General features: G+C 42.5%; 1 long non-coding RNA gene across 1 annotated transcript; it reads left to right on the forward strand.

The window, feature by feature from the left end:
- The first annotated feature begins 1,008 nt into the window (after nt 1–1,008).
- Nucleotides 1,009–8,037, forward strand: LOC141074188 (uncharacterized). Its single transcript, XR_012227151.1, has 5 exons — nt 1,009–1,148; nt 2,888–3,069; nt 3,209–3,413; nt 4,384–4,634; nt 5,458–8,037. It is a non-coding gene; the product is annotated as an uncharacterized lncRNA (long non-coding RNA).
- The last annotated feature ends 16,546 nt before the right edge of the window (nt 8,038–24,583 follow it).

Here is a 24,583-nt window from a genome sequence, read left to right on the forward strand (position 1 = left end):
CAACTAATACAGACTATGCACCCATAGCCAAGTAAAGATATACAATGCTCCCAGCCCGCGGACACGCAGCCCTTACAGAGTATATGGCTAAATGCAATGTCAGATCGCACTATGCTAAACGCACCAACTGAACACGGTATAATACTGGTAACGGAATTAGGTCAAATTTAGTGTTGCAAACACAATGGGAACAAACAATATACCATTTTAAATCCACTGATTGAATAAGATAGTATTGAAACAGGCCAGAAAAATCAAGCCTCTGCAGACAAAAAAAAACAAAAAAAAACTAATCACATAGTATATACCAGGCCAAAAAAGTTGTGTAACACAGTAAATACCAAATGCGCAAGCGCGGTCTCAGTAATAAATGACACATAGGCGCAGAAAAAAAAAAAAACGATTCTACTATATAACCTGTCACTTAGCATGTGTGCAGGCATACCTATAAATGAATAGAGGGAATCAAAGGGAGACATATGATATAATAAATCCCCATATGTAAGCTCCGCGGCACTGATTATCACAATCTCAACAAGTAGATATTATAAAACATGCAAAATGAGCGCAACTGATACAAAACTGTGTACCATATCAATAGATACTATATAGATGCAAGCGCGCATGGCTCAGAGCAAAATAGAGATATAAAATAATATCAGCCCGCAGAAACGTAATCACACTATGCAAACGCGCCCACTGAACACAGTGTAATACTGATGCCAGAATTGGTTAAATTTGGTATTGAAGACGCAGAAGGAACATGTAATGTACCAAAAAAAAGAAAACTAAAAAAAACCCCCCCAAAAAAAAAACAAATTAAAAAAAAAAAAAAAATACATGGAAATTTCCGGGTTTGGAGCAGTGTGAACATCACTCCAACCACTGTGCCGACGTAGACAAGGTAACGGGCAGCAAAAAGGTCCGAAAAAAGTTATGAGACATACCGGAATTAGATCCTACAACAGATATATTTGCATATATCCAGGCCTCCATTGCAGCTAATTGGGTACGTCGCTGCAGCTGCCGCACATATGTACTGATTGTTTAGCATATTTAAACAAGTGTAACAAACTGACTCTCTAGCCCTTGATGAAGCCACCTTTTGGTGTGTGGCACGCGTAGGGCACTCCACAAGCTCCCCCTTTGTAAGTGGCATTATATAGGGATTATGCAGGCAGGATTTAATCTTGGTCATTTTAGCCTCTTGGCTACACCTTGATTGATATACTTTTCATCTATGCTCAATACCCTATGGTGTTTGTTCTCATGGCTCAGTTGCTTACATTTGTTATTACTTGCATTCATTATTGTACCATAGTCTATTTGGATGGATTATTCAATGGATCATTATGTTTAGTATTACATTTCTTCATTGCAGGTATGCTATTATATGTGATATATTCTAGAGCCTTTTTTATGTAGGTCCACTTACTGGAGAGCTCTTTGGGCTTTATTATAAGCCTTTGTGATAGTTTCATGTCATTGTATGACTTTTTAAATGTTTTTACATGGATGTTGTCTTTTTGTTACCAATAAACTTTGTAATTTTGCAGTGATCCCTGCATTTTGTGAACATACATCTGTGACCTCGTCTCCCGGTACTTTCCTGCACGCAACCTCCGATCCTCACAAGATCTCCTTCTCTACTCCCCTCTTATCTCCTCTTCCCACAATCGCATACAAGATTTCTCTCGCGCATCTCCCCTACTCTGGAACTCTCTACCACAACATATCAGACTCTCACCTACCATCGAAACCTTCAAAAAGAGCCTGAAGACCCACCTCTTCCGACAAGCCTATAACCTGCAGTAACCACCGATCGACCAAACCGCTGCACGACCAGCTCTACCCTCGCCTACTGTATTATCACCCATCCCTTGAAGATTGTGAGCCCTCGCGGGCAGGGTCCCCTCTCCTCCTGTACCAGTTATGACTTGTATTGTTTAAGACTATTGTACTTGTTTTTATGTATACCCCCCTCACATGTAAAGCGCCATGGAATAAATGGCGTTATAACAATAAATAATAATAATAATAATAATAATAATTTTGGTCAGTAGCTTTTTCTCCATTTTCTCAGTTTGTGTTTATACTGACTGCTGGTTGATCCGCATATCTTATTCAGTAGTGCCCTCCTGAGTTTTTACATATAAACTTGGTTTTGTTGGTGGTTTTTTGCCACTATTCTTTTTCAGGAGTGTTGGCACACGTCTATTATATTTAGGTCATATTATGGACCTGGCAGCGAGAGAGGCCGCCTGGACTAGTCAGGCACAGGGGATTTTTGAGGACCTTACAGTGGCTCAGTCTGCTTCAGTTGGTGTTGGTTCACATACAGATTTTGATAGTATTTCTAGAGAACTTATTAATCTACATAAAATTCTTACCAAAACATGGTGGAACATTAAAAGTCTTGAGGAGTATAAATGTTTTGGTCTTATCCCGAGGGGACTCAGGGTTCAGATTTTCCCGGCCAGGGAAGTAGACTGCTCCTTCCAAAAGACTTGGGAGGATGGTCTTTTTAAGTGTTCAACCATAATTATGAATCTTCTGATTGAGCATGATCGTACTTTGTTAGTGGAAACTAAGGATAAAATCAAAACTTGTGAAACTAAATTACATACGTTTGATACTAAAACCCTGGTTGAACCTTTTTTAAGTTGCCTCAAAAATACCATTGATCACTATGAAAAGGACATTATTGGGGGCAAAAAGCGTAAGTTTAAACGCGATCAGATGGACTTTAAAAATGGAAAAGAATACAGATGGGTGCATAGGGGCAATAAAAGACGTCTTGCATCAGATATGAATACGAACAAAGATAACCTGTCAGCCAATGAATCGCAATCCAGCGTTTTTTTTTTTGTTTTTTTTTTATCGTCAGATCAAAGCGACCCAGAAGGCGCTGCAGGAGGGGTAGACGTGGTACAAGAGCCCCTAAGGAGAGCCAGGAGGTTTCGTCAGTGGTCCCCCAGACAACGGAGAAACACGAGACAGAACCGCAGATATTGATTTACCCTACTGATTCTCAATTTGGTTCGTTGGACTGCTCCCGGAATGAAGGGGGTAAGCTTTCCATTATCAATCTGTCCACTTATGAATTATCGCCTACTGAAGTGTCTATTTTGCAGCGTGGCTTATCGTTTTGTCCTACAAATACTCTTGACAAATTTATTTTTGTTAAAGATCTTTATTTATTTTGCAGACAATTAACGTTTAAACTTATGTATCATCAACCTTCCATTGTTGATACTATGCCTATTGAGGACAGACAAATATTTAGAGACCTTCTCTCACTCCGGGAGGAGAATGCGAACCCCTCCACGAGAACACATTTTACTGGACGTTTACCTTCTCAAGCTACTCCTAAGTTTTCCTTATTTCCGGTGGTCCAAATCTTCTTTGATGCGGTATGTAGAGATTTACAGACCCTAGATAGCAAACCCAGTGCTTTTAGTAATGTAACAAACTCTGAAAGGATTGCCATTAAGGCACTTGGTAGGAATAAGGAGCTAGTGATCAGAGAGGCTGATAAAGGAGGTAATATTGTGATTTGGCCGGTTGATCTATATGTCAAAAAAGCTAAAAGACAGCTCAGCAATTCCTCCTTTTATCAGGTACTTCCATCTGATCCCACTGCAATATTCAACTCCAAGTTAGACCATCTTTTGAATTTGGCACATACCCATCATGTCCTAAACAAGAAAGAAAAAGAGTTTTTGACCTCCCACCATCCCAGAATTCCCACTTTCTACATGCTACCCAAAGTGCATAAGTCCATTGTGGATCCACCGGGTCGTCCAATCGTGTCGGGTATTGGTAGGATTTTTGAAAAGCCTTGTGTTTATGTTGATATATTTGTTCAGCCTTTGGTCTCCATCTTACATTCATATGTCAAGGATACCTCACATTTATTGGTTTTGTTGAAAGATTTGATCATTCCCCCTGACACTTTTTTAGTTACCCTGGATGTTGAATCCTTGTACACCAATATCCGACACGATTTGGGGATTCAAGCGGTTGCTTTTTTTCTGGAGCAACACTCCACCGGTGATCGACATCATGATTCCTTTATAGTGGATTTATTGCACTTCATTTTGGATAAAAACTATTTTGTGTTTGATCGGGTATTTTATAGACAGGTGTCTGGGACTGCGATGGGTGCACGTTGTGCACCCTCGTATGCAAATTTATTTTTGGTGTGGTGGGAGTTGACTCGAGTATATGTGTCACCTGAATTTAAAGATCATGTCTTTAGATGGTGGCGCTATATTGATGATGTCCTGTTGCTATGGACGGGACCTTTGGATAAGTGTAAGGAATTTGTAGATGGCCTTAATGACAACACTTTAAACATACATCTTACGGCTAATTTTGCAGGTTTGGCGACAGAATTTTTGGATTTAAATTTGGTTATTGAGGGATCGTCTATCACAACTACTTTATATCGGAAGCCAACCTCTACTAACAGTATTTTACACTATACGAGTTTCCATCCAGAACATCTAAGAAACGGAATTCCGATAGGACAATTCTTCAGATTAAAAAGAAATTGTTCAAAACAGCAAGATTTTTTGCTACAAGCCAAGGATCTGACAAGACGCTTTCAAAACAGGGGATACCCACGTAAGGTAATATCTCGTGCCTTCCAGTCAGCCAGAGATAGGGATCGTGTAGACCTACTTGGTCCTCGACTTCCTAAAGTTAACAAAACCCTGGGTCTGATAACCACTTACAATAATAATCAGTGGCGTGACTTACAGGGCATTTTGACAAAATATTGGGGTATGCTGGTCAATGAGCCTAAACTTGCACCCCATTTAGCGCCATATCCCACTCTTATTGCTAGAAAGGCCCAATCTCTTAAAGATTCTTTGTGCCACAGCCATTTTAAGCGACCTGTATGCAATCTTAACAGGGGTGTACGTGTGCTTGGAACCTTTGCTTGTGGCCATTGCAACATCTGTCATCTAACTGCAGGCAGTGAAGGGGTTAATATCCCTACTCTAAATTTTCCTGTAGTTTCTAGGGCATTCTTTAATTGTAGGTCCAGGAATCTTGTGTATGCTCTTATTTGCCAATGTCCGAAAATCTATGTAGGACAAACTACACAAGAATTACGGAAGAGGATCCAACAGCACCTTTCGAATATTAATACTGCAAGAGCAGATCGTGAAAAAGGTAAACCCCTCACTTCAGTAGCCATGCATTTTTTGTGCGAACACAATGGCCGCTGTACTGGCATTAGGGTTTTGGGTCTTGAGGCAGTACAGACTAACATAAGAGGGGGGAATGTTTCATTGGAATTACTGAGGCGTGAATCTAGGTGGATTTATGATCTTCGGAGTCTATCCCCTTTCGGATTAAATGAGGAGCTTTTATTCACTGGCTATTATAAACAAATCTGACCGATTGGATAATTAAGTTCCTCTTCCCTTCCTTTTCCATTTGTAGGTTGATCGACTCATTTCTTTTTGAACATAGTAGCTTGGATCTCCATTTTTTGGCAGCTTCTCAAGGTCTGGCTTGTCCACTATGGGAGTCTACTTCTCTAGCAACTTTTGGAATAGTCTATTCCTGGATCTCCTACCTTGGATTTCATCCTTCACTCTATCCCTGGCTGGACTCAAATAATAAAACAGTACCCTGGAAGATATTCGGACCTTAACATGGACTTAGATTTGATTTTTTTGTTCCAATTTCAGGATTTGCTTTATGTTCTATCCATGTTGTATGTTTATATCAGTAAAAATCATTTATCTATAATGGTCACTTTTTGAAGTCCAGTGGACCCTGAGTTGGAGCTTGTGGAGTTTTAGTTAATATTTTCTGATCCATCTTTCTAATACATTAAAATACTTAGTTATAGTGCATACTTAATTAGGGGTGATGCTTGTGGAGCGTTATCTTCCTTCGCTTGGTTTATTTACCAATCAGGGAAGAAATTTAGTTAGTATAACCACTAATATAAAGCTGCAATCCACTTTTTTTTTTTAAGGATATTGTTTGTCTTTGTCCAATTCCCAGGTCTATGCAAATAGATCTGTTGTAGGTTCTAATTCCGGTATGTCTCATAACTTTTTTCGGACCTTTTTGCTGCCCGTTACCTTGTCTACGTCGGCACAGTGGTTGGAGTGATGTTCACACTGCTCCAAACCCGGAAATTTCCATGTATTTTTTTTTTTTTATTTGTTTTTTTGTTTTTTTTTTGTTTTCTTTTTTTTGGTACATTACATGTTCTTTCTGCGTCTTCAATACCAAATTTAACCAATTCTGGCATCAGTATTACACTGTGTTCAGTGGGCGCGTTTGCATAGTGTGATTACGTTTCTGCGGGCTGATATTATTTTATATCTCTATTTCGCTCTGAGCCATGCGCGCTTGCATCTATATAGTATCTATTGATATGGTACACAGTTTTGTATCAGTTGCGCTCATTTTGCATGTTTTATAATATCTACTTGTTGAGATTGTGATAATCAGTGCCGCGGTGCTTACATATGGGGATTTATTATATCATATGTCTCCCTTTGATGCCCTCTATTCATTTATAGGTATGCCTGCAAACATGCTAAGTGACAGGTTATATAGTAGAATTGTTTTTTTTTTTTTTTTTCTGCGCCTATGTGTCATTTATTACTGAGACCGCGCTTGCGCATTTGGTATTTACTGTGTTACACAACTTTTTTGGCCTAACCCGGAAATCAGTATATACTATCTGATTAGTTTTTTTTTGTTTTTTTTTGTCTGCAGAGGCTTGATTTTTCTGGCCTGTTTCAATACTATCTTATTCAATCAGTGGATTTAAAATGGTATATTGTTTGTTCCCTTTGTGTTTGCAACACTAAATTTGACCTAATTCCGTTACCAGTATTATACCGTGTTTAGTTGGTGCGTTTAGCATAGTGCGATCTGACATTGCATTTAGCCATATACTCTGTAAGGGCTGCGTGTCCGCGGGCTGGGAGCATTGTATATCTTTACTTGGCTATGGGTGCATAGTCTGTATTAGTTGCGCTCATTTTTACACTTTGTGAAATTTCCATTTGTTGAGACTGTGATAATCAGTGCCACGGCGCCTACATATGGGGATTTATTCTAGCATATGTCTCCCTTTGATGCACTTTACTCACTTATATGTCTAGGTATGCCCGCTTATATGCTAAATGACATGGCACACAGTGGAATCGCGCTTATTTTATCTTGCGCCTACTGCGCTTGCGCATTTGGCATTCATTACGTCACACAACCTTTTTGTATTCCGTTACTTTGTTTGCATTGGTGTAGTGGGCGGTGTGACGTTCACACTGCTCCAAACCTGGAATTCACTATGTATTATGTGATGAGTCATTCCTGTCTGCACCTGCGCAGTGTGTAGTGTTTCGTCACACTGCTCCAAACCCGGAAATAACCTGTGAGTCATGGATTGTTCTCTTTCCTCTGGTGTGCATGTGTATCCAGGCCTCCATTGCAGCTAATTGGGTACGTCGCTGCAGCTGCCGCACATATGTACTGATTGTTTAGCATATTTAAACAAGTGTAACAAACTGACTCTCTAGGCCCTGATGAAGTCACCTTTTGGTGTGCGGCACGCGTAGGGCACTCCACAAGCTCCCCCTTTGTAAGTGGCACTATATAGGGACTATGCAGGCAGGATTTAATCTTGGTCATTTTAGCCTCTTGGCTACACCATGATTGCTATACTTTTCATCTATGCTCAGTACCCTATGGTGTTTATTCTCATGGCTCAGTTGCTTACATTTGTTATTACTTGCATTCATTATTGTACCATAGTCTATTTGGATGGATTATTCAATGGATCATTATGTTTAGTATTACATTTCTTCATTGCAGGTATGCTATTATATGTGATATATTCTAGAGCCTTTTTTATGTATGTCCACTTACTGAAGGGAGCTCTTTGGGCTTTATTATAAGCCTTTGTGACAGTTTCATGTCATTGTATGACTTTTTAAATGTTTTTACATGGATGTTGTCTTTTTGTTACCAATAAAATTTGTAATTTTGCAGTGATCTCTGCATTTTGGTCAGTAGCTTTTTCTCCATTTTCTCAGGGATTCAAACAGTAACACACACAGATAACACAGTATTACTACCTGGCCGGCGCCGGTAACCATATGGCTGCGGTATGGCCAACTACGATTCCTGAAATTATAAGTAGCTAACAATAGAGTGTCACTTATCCTTCTCTGATGTCCTGCAGAGTGGTTGTCCGGGGAGTGTCCGTTTGGCATCTCAGCCGCTAGGCCCAGCTGACCAGGAGCTGACGCAGGCTTCTGGCGTACCTACGCCCAGATGTAGAGGAAGTACAACAGGCCCCATGAGGGTTCCTTAGCGTAGGGCCCCCCCTGGGGAGGTGAGACAATGGCAGTCGTGAGTGGGAACGTATAGGCCGCAACTGCGGACTGGAACGGGACAGTGGTTGCTGTTGTGAGCTCATTTTCGGGTTTGCCTCTGGCTTCTGGTGAGGGTTATGGAGCTGGCTGTGCTGACAGAGGAGTAGTGAGTTCTCTATCTGGACTCCCTCTGTTGGTGAAGGGAGGTAATGAAGCAGATCTAAATGGCAGAGACCGGCCACCTGAGGAAGAGGACTGCGATTGGACATCAGGAGTTTCTGATTGGATTTAAGGCAGCCGACTCCCTAGTTTCTTGCTGGTGATTTTTCCTGACTGTGGCTCCTGGTTTCCAGTTTGGTTCCTGCCTTCCTAAAGCTAAGTTTTCTCTGCTATTGTTCATATTCAGTTTTTGTCTGGTTTACTTAGTTTTTGTGTTCAGCCAGCCCTGGCTGGGACTGGGCTGAATCCCCATTTTGTCTCTGATCAGTTGATCTCTTTTGCTCTGTCTTCAGAATATACCTGAGTGCTGATATAGTGATTTGAAGTCTAGCGACTTCAGGGCCTTTTTCTATCAGACGTGTTGGACATTCTTTTTGGCAGGGTTTTTTGCGTGATTGCAGACAGTAGCTTTTCTTTCCTGTCCTTTCTAGTTAGCGAGGGCCCCATCATTTGCTCAGCCTATCTTTCTACCTGTGTCTAGTTTTCATCTTGTTTCATCGACAATACATGTTGGGGGCTGTCTATTGCTTTGGGGTCTGCTCTGGGGCAGTTTAGATTTTCCCTTTCTTTCTTTAGGCTTATTTAGTTCTCTGGCCGTGATGAGGTATCTAGGACCACCGTAGGCACGCTCGACGGCTACTGCTAGTTGTTGTGGATAGGATCAGGGGTCTGCAATCCGCTAGTTACCAACCTCTCCGGTTTTCTGGACTTAGCTTGCTTTTTGTTTTTTCCTCCTCAGTGACTCATTCATAACAGAATCACCAGCCATACCGCAGATTCTAGGGTACTCAAAAGCAGGAGAGAATTGTAAAAAAAAAAAAAAAAAAGTCAGAATTTTTTTTTTTTTTTTATATGTATATTTTCTCCTCTTTTTCTCTGGGGCTGTAGGAGGATTCTTCTTCTTTTTTCTTTTTCTCCTTGATGGAGATTAAGCAATTGTCTGATCGTGTGGAGCAGCTCGCTGCTGAAGTGCGGGGAATTTCCGCCTATCTCACTCATTCACATGCTGTCGACCAAGGATCCCTGCTCATGATGTGTTTTCTGGGGATTGGTCTAAATTTTTGAATTTTAAGAATAATTGTAAATTATTTCTTGCCTTGAAGCCTAACTCATCGGGGAGCTCTACGCAGCAGGTTAAAATTGTCATCTCCTTGCTGTGCGGCGATCCCCAGGATTGGGCGTTTTCTTTGACACCTGAAGATCCTGTTTTGACTAATGTGGATGCATCTTTTCAAGCCTTGGGGTTGTTATATGATGAACCTAATGCTATTGATCAAGCTGAGAGAGCCCTATTGGCATTGAACCAGGGTCAGGATCCTGCAGAGTTATACTGTCAGAAATTCCGAAAGTGGGCGGTCCTTACTACATGGAATGATAGTGCATTGGCAGCTCTCTTTTGGAAGGGTTTGTCAGAGACTTTAAAAGATACTGTGGTGGGATTTCCTGTTCCCTCTGGTCTTGACGATTCTATGTCATTAGCTATTCAAATTGATCGGCGTATACGTGAACGCAAGACTACACGGGAGGCGTTGCCACATTTTGAACAAATGTCTGAACCTATGCAATGTGATGGAGTTTTGTCTAGGGCGCAACGTCAGGAGTTTAGAAGGCGTAATAAGCTGTGTTTTTTCTGTGGAGATGCCTCTCATGTTATTTCTGTCTGCCCTAAACGAGAGAAAAGTTTTGCACACACATTTGCTGTGGGTGGTGTACAACCTAAGTTTCTTTTGGCAATTACTCTGATCTGCTCCTTATCCACATTTTCCACGAAGGCTTTTGTGGATTCAGGAGCGGCCTTGAATCTAATGGACTTGGCTTTTGCTAAAGGTTGTGGTTTTCCTATGACACCTCTGTGGACGCCTATTCCTTTGAGGGGTATTGATGCTACTCCTTTGGCGAAGACTAAACCTCAGTTTTGGACCCAGGTGATAATACGGGTCGCCCCAGACCACCAAGAAAATTGCAGATTTTTGGTGTTGCATAATTTACATGATAGATACCATTGTTCTGGGTATTCCCTGGTTGCAAATCCATAATCCGGTTTTGGATTGGAAATCTGTGTCTGTGGTGAGTTGGGGTTGTCGGTGTGCTCTTGGTGACACTCCTGTTTTCTCCACCTCTCCCCAGTCGCATGATGTTCCTGACTATTTGGCTGATTTTTATAATGTATTTAGTGAGAGTAAGTCTGTGTCTTTGCCTCCTCATAGGAGTTATGACTGTGCAATTGAGTTGAGACCTGGGTGTAAATTTCCCAAGGGTCGACTTTTCAATTTATCTGTACCCGAACACGAGGCTATGCGATCTTATATTAAGGAATCGTTGGAGAAGGGTCATATTAGACCATCCTCTTCGCCCTTAGGTGCTGGGGTTTTTTTCGTGGCCAAGAAGGATGGTTCATTAAGGCCTTGTATTGACTATCGTTCCCTCAACAAAATTACGGTTAAATTTCAGTATCCGTTACCCCTGATTTCTGATTTATTCTCCAGAGTTAAATGTGCTTGCTGGTTTACTAAGCTTGACCTCAGGGGGGCGTATAATCTTATTTGCATCAAGCATGGGGATGAATGGAAGACAGTGTTTAATACTCCGGAGGGACATTTTGAGTACCTGGTGATGCCTTTTGAGCTCACTAATGCCCCTTCTGTCTTCCAATCCTTCATGAATGATATTTTCCGGGACTTTGTGGATAAGTTTTTGATCATCTATCTGGATGATATTTTGATCTTTTCCAGGGATTGGGATTCTCATGTGGAACATGTTCGGACTGTGTTCCGGATTTTGAGGGAGAATTCCTCGTATGTTAAGGGATCGAAGTGCCTTTTTGGTGTACAGAGGATTTCATTCTTGGGATTTATTTTGTCTCCGTCAACTATTGAAATGGACCCGGCCAAGGTACAGGCCATTTATGATTGGGTTCAACCCACTTCTTTGAAGGCTCTCCAGAAGTTTTTGGGTTTTGCTAATTTTTATCATAAATTTATAGCTAATTTTTCTGGTATTGCTAAACCACTGACTGATTTAACTAAGAAGGGTGCTGAACTGGTCTTCAGAGGCAGTTTTGGCCTTTCAGGAGCTGAAGTGGAGGTTCACTTCTGCTCCGGTTTTGCGGCAACCTGATGTCTCACTTCCTTTTCAGGTGGAGGTAGACGCTTCAGAGATTGGTGCAGGAGCTGTTTTGTCCCAAAAAGATCCGGTGACATCTAAAATGAATCCCTGTGCCTTCTTTTCCCGAAAGTTCTCCCCATCTGAACGCAACTATGATGTGGGGAATCGGGAATTGTTAGCCATGAAATGGGCATTTGAGGAGTGGAGACATTGTTTGGAGGGAGCTAGACATCAAGTTGTGGTCCTCACTGACCACAAGAATTTGATTTACCTTGAGTCGGCCAAACACTTGAATCCTAGACAGGCTAGATGGGCCTTGTTTTTTACGCGTTTTGATTTTGTGGTCTAGTTTTGTGGCCAGGCACTAAGAATGTTAAGGCAGACGCCCTTTCTAGGAGTTTCTTTGCTGATTCTCCTATTGTGACCAAGCCTACTACCGTCCTAGGTGAGGGGGTAGTTCTTTCTGCCATCTCGCCCGATTTGAGACGTGCTCTGGAAGGATTCCAGGAGGACAAACCTGAGCGTTGTCCTATGGGAAAATTGTATGTTCCTGACCAGTGGAGGAAGAGAGTGATGTCTGAAGTTCATTGCTCCGCATTGGCTGGTCATTCAGGTATTTTTGGGACCAGAGATTAGGTGAGTCGGTCTTTTTGGTGGCCCGCCTTATCTCGTGATGTCAGGAATTTTGTGCAGTCCTGTGGGACTTGTGCCCGGTCTAAACCCTGTTCTAACTCTAGTGTGTTGTTGATGCCCTTGCCGGTGCCTAAGAGGCCATGGACCCATATTTCAATGGATTTTATTTCTGATCTTCCTGTCTCTCAGAGAATGACTGTTATCTGGGTGATTTGTGATAGATTCTCTAACATGGTCCATCTTGTACCACTCCCAAAGTTGCCATCTTCCTGTAACGTTTAAGATCCATAACGTGTTTCATATGTCGCTGTTGAAGAGAGATGTTGAGCCAGTAGTTCCTATGGCTGCACCTCCTGACCCTGTATTGGTTGAAGGTAATTTGGAATATGAGGTAGAGAAAATACTGGATTCTCGTCTGGCTAGACGGAGACTCCAGTATTTGGTCAAGTGGAAGGGTAATGGCCAGGAGGACAATTCTTGGGTCTCTGCCTCTGATATTCATGCCGATAGATTGGTTCGTGCTTTTCATCGGGCCCATCCTGATCGGCCCGGTGGCGTGGATGAGGGTTCTGTGACCCCTCCTCAAGGGGGGGGTACTGTTGTGAGCTCATTTTCGGGTTTGCCTCTGGCTTCTGGTGAGGGTTATGGAGCTGGCTGTGCTGACAGAGGAGTAGTGAGTTCTCTATCTGGACTCCCTCTGTTGGTAAAGGGAGGTAATGAAGCTGATCTAAATGGCAGAGACCGGCCGCCTAAGGAAGAGGACTGCAATTGGACATCAGGAGTTTCTGATTGGATTTAAGGCAGCCGACTCCCTAGTTTCTTGCTGGTGATTTTTCCTGACTGTGGCTCCTGGTTTCCAGTTTGGTTCCTGCCTTCCTAAAGCTAAGTTTTCTCTGCTGTTGTTCATATTCAGTTTTTGTCTGGTTTACTTAGTTTTTGTGTTCAGCCAGCCATGGCTGGGACTGGGCTGAATCCCCATTTTGTCTCTGATCAGTTGATCTCTTTTGCTCTGTCTTCAGAATATACCTGATTGCTGATATAGTGATTTGAAGTCTAGCGACTTCAGGGCCTTTTTCTATCAGACGTGTTGGACATTCTTTTTGGCAGGGTTTTTTGCGTGATTGCAGACAGCAGCTTTTCTTTCCTGTCCTTTCTAGTTAGCGAGGGCCCCATTGCTTGCTCAGCCTATCTTTCTACCTGTGTCTGTGTTTTCATCTTGTTTCACCGACAATACATGTTGGGGGCTGTCTATTGCTTTGGGGTCTGCTCTGGGGCAGTTTAGATTTTCCCTTTCTTTTTTTAGGCTTATTTAGTTCTCCGGACGTGACGAGGCGTCTAGGACCACCGTAGGCACGCTCCACGGCTACTGCTAGTTGTTGTGGATAGGATCAGGGGTCTGCAATCCGCTAGTTACCAACCTCTCCGGTTTTCTGGGCTTAGCTTGCTTTTTGTTTTTTCCTCCTCGGTGACTCATTCATAACAGGTTGCCATGGGGTGCAGGGTCTGGGCTGCAGCTTTGGTGCGGGCCGGCACAGAGGTGGCAGCGGGTGGCTGCAGGCAGGCCACAGCCGCGGGCTGGAGTCGGGCAGCAGCGGCCGCGGATGGCAGCGGGCATGCTGCAGCTGCGGGCTGGAGTCGGGCAGCGGCAGCCGCTGATGGCAGCGGGCAGGCCGCAGCCGCGGGCTGGAGTCGGGCAGCGGTCACGGGTCTCAGTGTCTAGATTGTGACCGCAGGCGTCTGGTCAGCGTCACTCGGCTGTCCTACTCAAAGCTGTCCTCTACCTGGTACTGGTGAGTCTCCGTCCAATCTCCCTGGCAGACGCTGGCTTCTCCCGGCTCTCTGGCCCCCTAGTCTTCCTCCTCTTTCTATCCCACTCCGTCGAGTGCCCCCTGCTGGCGTCTTCTCTCTCTTTTATAATCGCTCCCCCCCACGTTTTCTAGAACTGTCTCTGGTCCGTCCTCCAGTTATGTCCCCCGGAAACAGATCTCTTGGGAACCTTGGTGACAGTCCCCTTGGTTCTGACCCGGTTACAAAGCGAAAACTCGCCCTCCTACAGTTGGAGGATGGCCTGAGTATGGTAGTGGGCCAGTCATAGGAGGATGGCCTGAGCATGGTAGTGGGCCAGTGGTAGGAGGATCACCTAAGTATGGTAGTGGACCAGAGGTAGGAGGATGGCCTGAGTCTGGAGGAGGGACAGTGAAAGGATGATTGCCTGAGGCAGATGTGGTTTGCCCCTTAGCAGAGACATTGCTGGATGATTGGTGGCACTGTGTCTGGTGACTTCTTTCAATATATTGGAAAATTTGTTGGTATAACTGCATGTATGAGGTGAAGAATAAATATTTTGGTTTGATGCCTTAAATCACAGGGTATTTGGTGACTATGTTGGGCCAAACTATGACAAAATGCCTCCTCACCATCATCACTTATTGTTCTCGAAATATGGTCCATTACTCGGCTATCTATCTGTCTTCGTGTGGTGTTTACGTGGGCCTCCCTACTTCTTGTCTGTCGCCGTGATGTGTGCTTCCTGTGAGGATGTATCAAGGGCTATAGATGGGCTACTACTGCTGCCCTGCTCTTGTTCTGTGGCTAACTGGTGTTCTACTGTTGGGTCAGGATCCTCCTCTTCAGATGGACCAGGAACCTCCTCTTCAGATGAGTCAGACTCAGCCTCAAACGTTGTCTATCATTCCTGTAAGTTGGATTCAGTTCTATATTTTAATATTAATAATGTGTAAAAATTAATAAATGTTAGAAATATTTCCAATGATAAAAAACTTGAAAACACACTTACAGTCTGAAAACCATTACGGGTGCAAGGAAATGTAATTGCAACATATATACACTCACTGGCCACTTTATTAGGTACACCATGCAAGTAAGGGGTTGGACCCCCTTTTGCCTTCAGAACTGCCTCAATTCTTCGTGGCAGAGATTCAACAAGGTGCTGGAAGCATTCCTCAGAGATTTTGGACCATATTGACATGATGGCATCACACAGTTGGCGCAGATTTGTCGGCTGCACATCCCTGATGCGAATCTCCCGTTCCACCACATCCCAAAGATGCTCTATTGGATTGAGATCTGGTGACTGAGGAGGCCATTTGAGTACAGTAAACTCATTGTCATGTTCAAGAAACCAATCTGAGATGATTCGAGCTTTATGACATGGCGCATTATCCTGCTGAAAGTAGCCATCAGATGTTGGGTACATTGTGGTCATAAAGGGATGGACATGGTCAGCAACAATACTCAGGTAGGCTGTGGCGTTGCAACGATGCTCAATTGGTACCAAGGGGCCCAAAGAGTGCCCAGAAAAAATTCCCCACACCATGACACCACCACCACCAGCCTGAACCGTTGATACAAGGCAGGATGGATCCATGCTTTCATGTTGTTTACGCCAAATTCTGACCCTACCATCCGAATGTCGCAGCAGAAATCGAGACTCATCAGACCAGGCAACGTTTTTCCAATCTTCTACTGTCCAATTTCGATGAGCTTGTGCAAATTGTAGCCTCAGTTTCCTGTTCTTAGCTGAGAGGAGTGGTACCCAGTGTGGTCTTCTGCTGCTGTAGCCCATCTGCCTCAAAGTTCGACGCACTGTGCGTTCAGAGATGCTCTTCTGCCTACCTTGGTTGTAACGGGTGGCAATTTGAGTCACTGTTGCCTTTCTATCAGCTCGAACCAGTCTGCCCATTCTCCTCTGACCTCTGGCATCAACATGGCATTTCCGGCCACAGAACTGCCGCTCACTGGATTTTTTTTCTTTTTCGGACCATTCTCTGTAAACCCTAGAGATGGTTGTGCGTGAAAATCCCAGTAGATCAGCAGTTTCTGAAATTCTCAGACCAGCCCTTCTGGCACCAACAATCATGCCACGTTCAAAGGCACTCAAATCAGCTTTCTTCCCCATACTGATGCTCGGTTTGAACTGCAGGAGATTGTCTTGACCATGTCTACATGCCTAAATGCACTGAGTTGCCGCCATGTGATTGGCTGATTAGAAATTAAGTCTTAACACACAGTTGGACAGGTGTACCTAATAAAGTGGCCAGTGAGTGTAGATATGGCCGTGTTGTAGCTCCAGTACCACTTTTGTCTCGCTGCTGTGGCTCCCTTCTGCACTGGTCTCTACAGCCTCTCCATCTTCCTGTTACATCATTCACTGAAAAAAGTTATATTTTAAGTGGTCAATGTTAAAAAAAGGATCCTGAGGACCCCAATTAAATTAAAGGATAAAATTACTATATGGAACACACACAAAAAAACTTGCTTTTAGCAATCGGCCTGCATAATATAATTAAAAAATGCAAAAATAGAACATTCAGAAAGCAAAAAATTACTTACTACTCACAGGATCGTGTGTGAATTTTGTTTCCCTAAAAGTGCATTTATTGTGAAATATAATCTTTCAGTGTAAACAGGCTGCCGATCACTCAGTCAATAAGCAAAACAATCGTTCGTCAGGTGAAATTATTTTTTGTGCATCACAAAGATAACTGTCTGCCGAAAGAACGTTCATCCAACAGCCATCTCAACTTAGGGTCCCGTTTCACATAGCGATGCACCAGCGATCCCGACAACGATACGACCTGATAAGGATCGCTGGCGCGTCGCTACATGGTCGCTAGTAAGATGCCAAACAGGCAGATCTCTTCAACGACGCAGCAATCCGACGGTGATCCGTATAACGACCTCGGCGGTCGTTGGTACCTTGTCACACAGCAGCTTTCCATACGACTCACTCTACATCCCTGAGTTCTGCGTCGCCAACGAGGTCGCTCATCGGCGTTAAACACAGCCCATGCGCGCTGGCCAGCGGGACGCCGATGATGAAAAAATGGCCCAGGACATTCGAGCACGATCAGCGATATCCGGTGGGGGCCCAGTCACCGCTATGTGTCACATGTAGCGAGATCGCTGGCGAGGTCTCTGTTGCGTCACAAAATCGGTGACGCTTGAGCGATCTCGCTATGTGAGACGGGGCCATAACTCCCCCGAACACATGAGCTGCGATGGACACATCGGCCAGCGACTTATCTTGGAGAACATTGCAATCAACAGTGCACAGTCGGACATCGTGATCTACATCTCTCCTGACCATCAGTCAACCGGTCCACCCATGCACATTAGACCACTGGTCGAACCTGTCGATATTGGTGGGTTTGGTCATCATAAGTCTAATATCTATGGCCATCTTTACTACTTCCCCGTACACTCGAAAATATTTGCAGATCTCATTGATGGATTGATACTCAGTCCTCTGCCGCTTATCACCCCCTCCGCTACTGAGTATAAAGCCATGTTCACACGTTCATTATTTGGTCAGTATTTTACATCAGTATCTGTAAGCCAAAACCAGGAGTGAGTGAGAAATCCAGAAGTGGTGACAGGTTTCTATTATACTTTTCCTCTGATTGTTCCACTCCTGGATTTGGCTTACAAATACTGATGTAAAAAAACTCAACAAATAGTAAACGTGTGAACGTGGCCTAAGGTGTATATTTGTGTTAGTCTGATGGGTTGTAACAAGGCAATTTGGGGCTGACAACTCCTTACACATTAACCTATGTAAATATTTCTGTACAATTGCACATTAGAGGGTTTATATCATGTATTCACCAGACTCTGCACAGTGCCCTCTAGTGCACCTTCACAGACAATGAAAGAGGACTCAATTATTTATCAACCAGTCTGAAATATCTAAATATTGGGATTTTTGTCAATAAAGCATTGGAAATGAGAGAATAGCTGGTTATATTTTTTTATACTGATATTGGGCGATATGATGCAACATATTTATTATTTGGTACCACCGTGTGCATAAAAGTCCAGTCTAGTAAACTATAAAATTATCTAAAACATATGTTGAACATTGAAATTAAAAAACAAAATCAAAAAGCCAGATTTGCAGTCTTACAGTGACCATATATCCACCCCACCTAACCCATCCCCAGCCCAAGAAAAATCAATATATAGTATTAAACCAAGTTGGTATTGTAAGCAGGTGTGGAAATGCAGTAAAGCAGGGAATGCAAAACAAGGCTGTATAACATGGTTGTTTAGTTCGTTAACAAGAAAATGGATAGCAATGGTCTCCTAGCAGGGAGCTAAGAACATTAAACAATGGATAGTAACAAGGGGAGTAAACAAAGGGTTAATGTGACTGTCTGATATGTAAATGGCACTTATTGTGGTCTTCTCTCGTACGCATCCACAAATAGTTTGATGGGAGTTGGAGTACCGTCACCGGTCGGCGCAGTGTCCTCAGGTGAAATCCACAAATCACAGTCCAGCATCTGGCAGCAACCGGGGAGTCACCGGTTTTGCCCGCTGAACCCCTAGTCCATAAATCTGTGCAGCCGAAATGGAGAGCACTGCAGGTGTCTCTGTCCAACACATGTGCTGCTGTGCGTCTATCAGTAATGGGGGACGCACCCCAGGGTCCACCCTCTCCTCCGGGCTGACCCTACACTCTCTTCACCCTGGCACGCGATGCTTTGCACACTCACTGTCTTATTAAAGCGTCCACGTGAACTCTGCTGTGGCATGACTGTGCGCTGTCTCTCACGCTGCGGAGCACACCACACACCTTGCCTCCGCTTTCACTGCCAGCGGGAAACTCACTGCTTTTTCCCATGGTTCCTGTTCTCTGCCCGGCTTAGCCACACTCCCTCACTCCGGGTCATGGGACCTGTCCGGTCCTCTATTCTTTTCCCCTGGCAACACTGGACGCAGCCTCGACAGTTCCAGACCTGACATGATGCAGGTACCCGCAGCCCGGTCTTCCTCCTTACAGTATCAATGATAACTACAGATCAGGATGCAAAAAAACAAACAAACAAACAAACAAACAAACCCTCACACAGCTCCATCAACAGAAAAATAAAGTTAATTAAAAAAATGATGATAGCAAATGTTGAATCACAACGATCTAATACCGATGACATCAGAATGAAAAAATTGCAATTTTTGTTTAAGGTGTTAACCATTCAGTGAACCATAGCGGAAGGCTCATTATCGGGTCAATATTGACTTCTTGAATTGCTACTTCCAGTAGGTGGCGCTAGAGTTCAAGTCCTCTTCCTCTCTGAAGAAGCAATTTGCATACACTACCTTTTAAAGAAATTATTTTTGAGCCATAATATACTGAAACCCAGAACTTTCTATAATGATTGTGTGTAATTTTTGAAATGGCATCTCATCGTGCAAAATATAAGTCCTCACATGGCTCCATTGACTGAAAAATGAAAACTTTACAATTCTCCAATTTTTTTTTTTTTACAAATTTCCTATTTTTTTCACAACTAAAATGATAAAAATAATAATAAATTGTACAAGTTTGGTATTGCCGTTATCATACTGACAAGAAGAATCAAGACGCCAACTCATTTAAACAAGAATGTACGCCGTAAACGCAATTCCCTAAAAACTGGCAGATTTTTTTTCCTGCAATTTCACCACACTTGGATTTTTTCCCCATTTTCCAGCACACTATTTGGTAAAACGATTGATGTCATCCTGCCGAAAATAAGCAATCAAATGAGGTAGACAGAAAAAGAAAAAAGTTATGGTAGTTGGAAGAAGGTATCAAAAGAATAGGGGCAGTACTGAACCCAAGACAGATTAGGCAGGTAATAGCAATTTGGGATATATTAAAAATTTACTTTTATTGAGTAATTTTAATTAAAAAAAAGACAAGCCGCAAAAAAACACAAAAGATATATAAAGGACAAACGTGCCAAAAGTATTGTGCATAGATAACGGTAGAAAAGTAGCAGATTACCATTATCGAACCCTATATTGTAGGGTGATATTTTTTTAACAGGTGAAAAGTAGCAGATTACCATTATCGAACCCTATATTGTAGGGTGATATTTTTTTAACAGGTGAAAAGTAGCAGATTACCATTATCGAACCCTATATTGTAGGGTGATATTTTTTTAACAGGTTCCCTTGAATACTTATGCTAAGATCCTATTGAGAATGTATTAAGAAAGTATAGTGGCATATATGATACTTCAAATGATAGCAGCAAGAGCATACCTAGGGGACTTGGTATATTCAAAACTTAGGTACCAATGGCCCTAAGAAAATAGCATACTGAGTCTTAGCCACCTGGGGAAAATAATCAGCATATACCATAAGGTCATAAAACAGGCTGCATTCGACCCCTGAGGCATGTGATTGACCATATCCCAGAGTGGGAGAGAGAGAGAGAGAGAGAGAGAGAGAGAGAGAGAGAGGGAGGGAGGGAGAGAGAGAGAGCAAGAGAGAGGGAGAGAATTTTATCCTGTTCCAGAACAGCTTTTAGGGTTCAAATGCAAGACAGGAAAGATCTTCCGAGCATGCACAGTTTAAAACAGTGGGTCCGCCCCTGTAAAAAAAAAAATTTCCTTGTCTGTCTACTCAAGATGGCGGACGCTAAAATACAAACGGATCCGTCAAAAAACGGATGCAACGTACGACCATCCGTCACAATCGGCCGCTAATGTAATTCTATGAGAAAAAAACGGATTCCGCCAAAAAATAGCGGATTTTGAGTGACGTCAAAAGACTGAAGTGTGAAAGAGGCCTTAGCCATACTCTGCAAGAAAACAGGAACAATCTCACCGCTCTTAGCAGGCTGAGTTTCCAACTGTCCAAACTCCATGGGATGTCATATACCAAAAATCCCACACTTCTCTCTCCCAGACATGCTTTTCTCCCTATACGTTTCCCCAATAAAGATTCATCAGGGGATTGGGGGGGGGGCGCATGTATCCAATGCCCAAAGTAAGCTACTGTAGTGAGGGAGCGCAGCCAATTAATCACAGGTGATTCTCATTTGTGATTTACCACCCGCGAGTCAAAATGTGTTTCCATACAAATTTCATGTAAAGGGGGCCAATACCAGTGTCACCGCAAGCTTTAGGTTTTTCTATTTTTCCCTCCCATAGTTTTTTGTTTCAAATTATTGTTTAGCATTTGCTCTTTTCTATTTAACAAATGTGCTCTATACCAAAAAACTGTTTCACTTGATTATTTTTTTTCAGGAAATATTCCACATTATGTACTTTAACTTCATGGGTGCCAATGACGATGAACAGGACTGAAAGACTGCAGCCAACAGAACTTTTAATATGTGGACATTTTTGGATGCACCCTCATGTGCGATTATATATATTTAAATATTTACACATTATAATAACAGTGAGTCTTTTTTAGCGATGTCAATCCAAATATGGAATTTATCTGTGAATGAAATGAAAGTGCAGCTTCTGTTGTCTATGAATAGACTTTCGTTCTTTCGTTCTCTTTTTTCTTTCTTCTTTTTTCTTTATTTTCGGTCTTTTTTTCTTTTTCTTCTTTCTTTCTTTCTTTCTTTCTTTCTTTCTTTCTCATTCTCTCTCTTTCTTTTCCATATAACATGGTCTCTAACTTAAGCCTTGTATTCATGTGCTAAGCATTCACCACCCAGATGTGCACAACATTGATGTCTCCATGTACACACAAAAGTCCATCATAGTAATGAGGGAGACTTCCCACAGAGACAAGTGTCATATGAATACAGGCTAGACCTCTGCAATCCACTGAGACAGGCAATAAACTGGGACACAATAAAGGCAGATGAAACAATCACTCCCCTTCTAACATTCCCATTGTGTGTCACTCAAAAGATCCCATAAGCCTCATTGACTTCAGAGTAAAAATGACCATATACAGTGGGGAAAATATGCATTTGATACACTACCGAATTTGCACGTTTTCCCAAAGTGAAGTCTGTAATTTTTACCGTACATACACTTCAACTATGAGAGACAGAATCTATAAAAAAAAAAATCCTGAAAATCACATTGTTTGATTTATTACATAATTAATTTGCATTTTATTGCATGAAATAAGTTTTTGATACAAAAGAAAAACAGAACTTCATATTTGGTACAGAAACCTTTGTTTGCAATGGTCAGACGTTTCCTGTGGTTCTTGACCAGGTTTGCACACACTGCAGCAGGGATTTTGGCCCACTCCTCCATACAGATCTTCTCCACATCTTTCATGTTTCGGGGCTGTTGCTGGGCAACATTGAGTTTCAGCTCCTTCCAAAGATTTTTTTATTGGGTTCAGATCTGAAGACTGGCTAGGCCACTCAAGGACCTTGAAAGGCATTCTACAGAGCTTATTCTTGGTTGCCTTGGCTGTGTGCTTTGGGTCATTAGTTTGTATGTTCTCCCTGTGTTTGCGTGGGTTTCCTCCCATACTCCAAAGACATACTGATAGGGACAGCGATGATAATGTGTGCAAACTGTAAAGCGCTACGGAATATGTTGGAGTTAAATAAAAATAAAGATTATTTTTATTATTATTATTAATACGACGTAGTAGTCCTGTCCCCTTTTCAGAAAAGCACCCTCAAAGTATTATGTTTCCTCCACCATGCTTCATGTTTGGGACAGTATTTTTAGGGTTGTACTCATCCTTCTTCCTCCAAACACAGTGACTAAAGTTGATACCCAAAAGTTCTATTTTAGTCACATCTGACCACATGACCTTCTCCATTGCCTCCTCTGGATCATCTAGCTGGTCATTGGCAAACTTCAAACGGGCCTGGACATGTGCTGGTGTGAGCTGTGGGACCTTGTGTGCCCTGCAGGATTTTAATCCATGACGGCATAGTATGTTACTAACGGTAGAATTTGGGACTGTGGTCCCAGTTCTCTTCAGGTCATTGACCAGGTCTTCCTGTGTAGTTCTGGGCTGATTCCTGACCTCAGAATCATGAGGTGAGACCATGAATGGAGCCCCAGACCGAGGAAAATTGACAGTCATCATGTTTCTCTTCAATTTTCTAATAATTGCACCAACAATTGTTGCTTTCTCACCAAGTTGCTTGCCTATTGTCCTGTAGCCCATTCCAGCCTTGTGCAGATCTACAATTTTGTCCGTGGTGTTCTTAGGCTGGTTTCACATTGGCGTTTTTGCGCGCAGCGCACTGCGCCCCTATGTTTAACATGGCGTGCGCAGTGTTTTGCGCATGTTAGCGTTTTCGTGCGCATGCGTTTTTTTGTCTGTTGCGCCAGGCGCGCCAGACGCAACATGTTGCATTTTTTGGTCCGCCCTGTCTCGGCAAAAAAACGCATGCGCACGCTTGCGCACGAAATGCGCAAAAACCCCCCATTGGCGCCTATGAGAGCGCATGTGTGCGCATGTGTTTGCGCACGCTTGCGTTTTTTTGCGCATGCGTTTTTAAGGTCAACACGTCTGGAAAGTTGTCTAGACGCTAATTAAGCAGGTGATAAAAAGTTTGAGTGGGCGGTGGAATTCACCAGTACTCTGGAGAGTAGAGAGCGAGCCAGACACAATCAAATTTTCTCCACAAGAACCTGCTGATAATGTAAGTATAAGGCCTGTTTCACACTTCCGTTTTTTTGGTCCGCTAAAAAACGGATCCGCCGCAAAAAAAACGGATCCGCGATTTTTTCGCGGATCCGTTTTTTTTTTTTCCCATAGACTTACATTTGCGGCTACCGCGGATCCGTCAAAAAAATGGATCCGTTTGCGGGGAAAACAGCGGATCCATTTTTTTAGCGGACCATCCAAAAAAACGGAAGTGTGAAACAGGCCTAAATACCTATATGTGTGCCTGAATGTTGAATTAAAAAAGTTCAAAACTTTTCTATGTACTAATTTCTCTTTTTATTTTTTCCAGCATGTCTTCTTCATCTGAAGAGTTCGTACCCGAGACTGGGCACGAGGCCGAAGAAGTGAGTACCATGCTTCCCTATGGATAGTTAAAAAAAAATGTACACATGTGGCTAATTTTTTTTATTATTTTTCAGAGCTCATCCTCCACCACGTCACCACGCCAGGAGGAACGGCAGGAGCAGCAGCAAGGCCAAGTGCGGGCGGGAAGACGGGATGTAAGTACAGAATGTTTAAATTTTTGGGATAGCTTAATTCCTATATGCAATTTTTTTTGGGAAACCGTATTGTTTTTTTTTATATTTTTTTTTATTATTGAAAGGTTTTTTTTTCATTTTTATGAGTATTTTTGGGTTTTTGTTATGCTTGTGGTTTTAGTGTGGTTTTTTTATTATATTTACAGCAACGTGTTTTTTTTGTTTTTTTTGTTTTTTGAAAAGGGATTGAAAATGTTTTTTCGGTTTTTTTAATGTATTTTATGTGTTTTTTGGTGGGTTTTTTTTTAAATAGCATGGCTTGGTATTTTTTTTTAATATTTTCTGCAATGTGTACTTTGCTGTTTTTTTTTTTTTTTGGTA

Source organism: Dendrobates tinctorius, unplaced genomic scaffold (genome assembly GCF_039654945.1).
Source record: "Dendrobates tinctorius isolate UK_male_01 unplaced genomic scaffold, ASM3965494v1 ptg000326l, whole genome shotgun sequence".
Lineage (NCBI taxonomy): Eukaryota > Metazoa > Chordata > Amphibia > Anura > Dendrobatidae > Dendrobates > Dendrobates tinctorius.